This window comes from Panthera uncia, chromosome D2, assembly GCF_023721935.1.
Source record: "Panthera uncia isolate 11264 chromosome D2, Puncia_PCG_1.0, whole genome shotgun sequence".
NCBI classification, from domain to species: Eukaryota; Metazoa; Chordata; class Mammalia; order Carnivora; family Felidae; genus Panthera; species Panthera uncia.
In genome coordinates, this window is record NC_064818.1 from 13,113,010 (window position 1) to 13,118,667 (window position 5,658).

General features: G+C 44.8%; 1 non-coding gene across 1 annotated transcript; it reads right to left on the minus strand.

Annotated features, from left to right (window-relative positions):
- Positions 1 to 3,367: 3,367 nt before the first annotated feature.
- Positions 3,368 to 3,473, minus strand: LOC125933565 (U6 spliceosomal RNA). Its single transcript, XR_007460996.1, has one exon. It is a non-coding gene; the product is annotated as a U6 spliceosomal RNA (small nuclear RNA).
- Between the last annotated feature and the right edge of the window lie 2,185 nt (positions 3,474 to 5,658).

Consider the following 5,658-nt stretch of genomic DNA (forward strand, 5'->3'; position numbering starts at 1 on the left):
CCAAATGGTCGACGGGTACGTGAAAAGATGCTCAACATCATTCTTCATCAGGGAAGCAAATCAAAACCACAATGAGATACCACCTCACCCCTATTAGGACGGCTAGCGTCAAGAAGACAAGAGGGGACAAGTACTGGTGAGGATGTGGAGAAAAGGCAACCCTTGGGCACTGTTGGTGGGAATGTAAATCGGTGCAATCACTGTGGAGATTCCTCAAAAATAAATTAAAAAACCAGAATGATTCAACAGTTCCATCTCTGGGTATATACCCCAAAGAAATGAAAACAGCATATTGAACAGGTGTATACACTCCCCATGTTGATTGTAATATTATTAACAATAGTCAAGGTATGGAAACAAGCTATGTGCCTGTCAACAGACGAGTGGATAAAGAGCACACACACGCACACACACACACACACACACACACACACACACACACAAATATTATTCATCCACGAGAGAGGAGGAAATCTTACCATTTGAGACAACATGGATGGATCTCGAGGACATTATGTGGAGTGAGATAAGTCAGAGAAACACACCTACTGTATAATATCACTTATATGTGGAATCTAAGAACGCCAAACTCCTGCAAATAGAGTGAAATTTGGTTCCCAGGGGTTGGGGGGAGGCGGGGGAATAGGAGCGAGGTTACTACTAGCAGATAAATAAGTCCTGGGTATCTAATAGTACAGTGACTATAGGCAGCAATATTGTATTTATCAGACTTTCTAAGAGATTATATCTTAATTGTTCTTACCACAAAAAACCAAAACATAATTATGTGACATGATGGAGGTGCTAAATACAATGGCGATCACATTACAATATGTAGGAATATCAAATCAGCGTGTTGTACACCTTAACCGTACACAATATTGTATGTCGAATATATCTCAATAAAAAAAGAAGCATTCTGTATGCTTGGCCTCCAGCCCCTAAAGTGTAGAAAGCCAGGGCTCTCATTGTTCCCCTGAACGGCACCCCGGCCGACACCCAGTTCCCAGAGACATTGTGCATGATGGTGGAATCACATGTTGCCCCTGTCCCAGCTTCTTGGGACCCTCCATAGATGGGTCTTGGTGTGGTGACAGGAACGGTGGGAATGCAGTCATTCTGGGGTTAAAGAATTTCATTTAACACACAATAAACGTTTGTTGTGCGTCTGCCTTGTGTCAGACGCTGTGTGATAACACTTTTATGTTTCTTCCATTTAATCCATGTGATAATCCTGTGAGATAGGAATTCCCTTCTCCATGTAAGAGACGAGGAAACCACAAAGGGCCAAGAACATAACTGGAGAGGGGCCGAGATAGTTCTAGAATATCCATCCTTTGACATCAAAGTAGTATATATGTGAGTATGTATAGATCACCTCATATGTGACCGCGGCGTTCAGGTGCTCAAACATTTGCCTTGGTTCCCTTTTCCTCTAAAATCTGCACTGTGGACTGTGTCCCTATGTCCTTGAGAGTAGAGCCCGCCCCTGGGAGGAGCTGGGAGACTGTGACCCCACTGGGGCCTGGTGTAGGGCTCCAGGGAGAGTGGCCAGGTTTACCAAACAAAAATGCAAGATGCCCGGTTAAATTTGAATTGAGTTTCAGATAAACCACGGATATTTTCTTTTTAGTATGAGTATGTCCCACGCAATGTTTAAGATATACTTACGCTAAAAAAAAGTATTCCCTTGTTTATTTAAAATTCGAATTTAACTCTAGTTCCAGATGAAGCTTGCAGTTTGGTCTAATGCTGAAGGGGGCTCTGTTTGCAGAGGCTGGGACTGGATTTGGCTTTGCTCACCAACTCTGCAGGCTGTCCACAGCTCTTTCTGAAATCAGTCTCACCATCTACACTCAAGGTCACAAACTGGCAACTTGGGCAGAATCTAACCAGCTATGTTTTGTTTAGCTGGCATGATGTTGATTTTTTAAAAAATCAGTCAGTTTTTGAAACCAGGAGCTTCTACATACAAATCTAAATGTCTGACCTCCTTTTTAAATTTTAATTCCAGGGTAGTTAACATAGTGTTACATTAGTTTCAGGTGTGCAATATGGTGATTCCACAATTCCTCACATCACCCTGTGCTCACAAGTGCCCTCCTTAATCCCCGTCACCTATTTCCTATTTCCCCCATCCCCCCCCCCCCCCCCCCGCCCGGGTATCCATCAGTTCGTTTTCTATAGTTAAGAGTCTGTTTCTTGATTTGTTTCTCTTTTTTCCTTTACTCACTGGTTTTGTTTCTTAAATTCCACATATGAGCGAAATCATATGGTATTTGTGTTTCTCTGACTTATTTCACTTAGCGTGATGTTCTCTAGGTCCATCCATGTTGTTGCAAATGGCAAGATTTCATTCTTCTTTATGGCTGAAAAATACTCCGTTGTATATATATATGCCACATCTTCTTTATCTGCTCATCTATTGAAAGAACACTTTGGGCTCCTTCCGTAACTTGGCTATTGTAAATAATGCTGCTTTAAGCTTAGGGGTGCCTGTATCCCTTTGAATTAGTGTTTATTAGTTCATAGGGTAATTCCATTTTTAACTCCATACTGTTTCCCATAGTGGCTCTCCACATCTTCACCAACACTTGTTTTGTGTGTGTGTGCGTGTGTGCGTGCGTGTGTTTAATTTTAGCCATTCTGATAGGTGTGAGCTGATATCTCATTGTAGTTTTGATATGCATTTCCCTGATGATGAGTGATGTGGAGCATCTTTTCACACGTCTGTTGGCCATCTTGATGTCTTGTTTGAACAAATATCCATTCATTTCTTGCCCATATTTAACTGGATTATTTGTTTTCTGAGTGTTGAATTGTATTCGTTCTTTATATATTTTGGATACTAACCCTTTATCGGTTATGTCATTTGAAGATCTCTCATTCAGCAGGTTGCTTTTTAGTTGTGTTGATGGCTTCCTTTGCTGTGCAGAAGCTTTTCATTTTGATGTAGTCCCAATAGTTTATTTGTGCTTTTATTTCCCTTGCCTCAGGAGACACGCCTAGAAAAATGTTGCTCTGGCTGACGTCAGAGACATTACTGCTTTTATTTTTGTGTGTATGATGTCAGCAAGTGGTCCAGCTTCATTCTGTTGCACGCAGCTGTCCAGCGTTCCCCGACACCATTTGTTGGAGAGGCTCCTTCCCATTGGATATTCTTTCCTGTTTTGTCAGAGATTAACTGGCCACATAACTGCGGGTTTATTTCTGGGTTCTCTATTCTGTACCATTGATCTATGTATCTTGTGTCGGTACCATACCGTTTCGATTGCAACAGCTTTGTAATATAGCTTGAAGTCTGGAATTGTGATGCCTCCAGCTTTGCTTTTCTTTTTCAAAATTGCTCTGGCTACTCGGGGTCTTTAAAAACCTGGAACACTTTGTGAGTTTGCAGATCATCACTGCGCAGGGCCAGGCCAATCTTCTCTAGATCGTTCCAGTTTTAGTGTATGCATTGCCAAAGCGACTACTAAATTTCTGACGTTCTTTAAAAAAACCAGATCTGCTATGCTGGGCCCTTAAGACCACGTGGAAGCAGTCGTCTGCAGCCCAGCTCTAGCACCCCTCTAAGACAGGGCATGCCCTCACCAGTGTGCCCCATTCCCATCCCCATCCCCATGGCTCCCTCTGGTCACGTCCTACCCACTTGATTCACTTCTACCTCTCCAGCCCCTGCAGACATTGAGTGTTTGACTCCTGATCTACACTATGTGCCAGAAAGTCTACTTCTAATACCGCAAAAATACCCAGCGTCTTCACTGGACCGGCCCCACCCATTTCTGGCATTTTATTGCATCTCCCTCCGGGCCCCCTCCCTCCAGGCACTGATGTTCATGCACTGGTCGCTGGTTGTCCCCTCCTGCCAGGTTTCATGTCGTCCCAAGCCCCCAAGGAATGCCAGCCTGACCCCAGAAGGCCAGCCCGTGGGCATGGCTTCCCTCAAGATGGTTCCAGGAAGCCCTCCCCAACTCCCAGAATGCCTCTGTTGCGCACACAGAATCACACTGCCACTTAGCTGAATTTCTTCGTTGTACAGATTAAGAAATGGAAAATGTGACTTTCAAGAAATTGCACACAACTAAAACTGTGTAAAACTGTGACTGGAACTCAGGCAACAGGGACGTGGGAATTTCTCACCAGACGGCGTTCTATTCGTGAGGATCTGGCCTCGGTGCCCCTCACGTCTCTACTGCAGGGCAAAGCACCGCATGCATAATGAGTGCTTTCAGACTGACTGCCTGATTGACTACTCACTCAGTGCTCCTGGCAAAGCCGTTCTCACTCTGTTGAACAAATATCTTTATGCATCGCAGTCTCTAGAGCTGAGATCAGGGGAAACTCACTATAATCTTCAAATCGTTGAGCAATGCCTTGAAACCACTGGACGTGATATAAGGATCTAGGAAGAATGTCCCCTGTTGGCATGTGGAAAGGAAGAAGGGGGTAGAAAGCAGGAACTCCAAGGCGCTGTGCTAGGGATTTTAGTTTTGTTTTCTACTGCCTGCAGCCAAATGTTGCTCAGTGCCTGGTTTATAAATAAAGTTTTATTGGAATTCTATCATACTCACTGCTGTATGGATTGTGAATGGCTGCGTTCATGCAACAATGGCAGGGTTGAGTAGTTGCAGCAGAAACTGTGTGGTCTGCCGATCCTAAAATATTTACTGTCTGCCTCTTTACAGAAAAAGTTTTCTGAACCTTGATGTAAACCATTCAGCAGCCCTCGGGGGTGGATGTTACCGTCCTCATATAACCGAAGAGGAACCCGTGCCTGCCCCGAAGTGTGGTGGGATAGAATTCACTTCTTTGATTCCAAAACCCATCATCACTTGACCAGTCACCCACGGGATAAAGTCCAAATTTCCTAGCAGGGATCAAACCCGCTTATTTGGCCTCTCCCTCCCGTGCTCCCCTCAGGCCAGCAACTTTGAACTCCTTGCTGGTTTCCAAACATGCTGTGCAACTTTATGTGTCTGTATCTTTGTAAACGATGCTTCCTTTTCACCAAATCCCCAACCTCTTTTTTTTATAAGTGAAATCCCTTCAGGATGCATCTCGAATCTTACCTCCTCGGTGGAACCTGCTCTTTGTCAGACGGTTAATGAGAACAAGAGCCAACCGGATTAGTATTTTCTTTGAGCCGCGGACGAGGCTGGCCGCTCTGCTGTATGTTCTATTTAATCTTTTTCTAACAACCCTATGAGGCAAGCCCTGATAGTCACATTTTCAAGGGGCGCACCCAGGTTGAGAGAGGTTAAGTAACTTGGCCAAAGTCCCAGAGCTAGTAAGGTTTGGACCCAGGATTTGGCCCGGGTCTGTCTGATGTTGGAGTTCAGCTGTTATCACCATGCTATACGCAGTATCCGTTTTCGGCTCTCATGGTTTCTCCCGAGGACCTGGCTTTATAGCATTTGCTCAGCCTTGTGTGACAGTGTCTCTCTCCTGGAGGCTGGGAGGTCCTGGGGGACAGCGAGCACATCCATTTACAACTCTGGAAGCTGGCACATGGCGGTGACTCAGTAACTGTTTGTTGGGAGAATGATGGCGCCTTGTCTTTACCGTGCCAACCCTGAACCTCATCTTACTGTTCTGCTCATGTTATTTCAACAGCATTTAGCCATTCGGGGAGACGAGCTCTCCCCCGGTCCCTTTCTG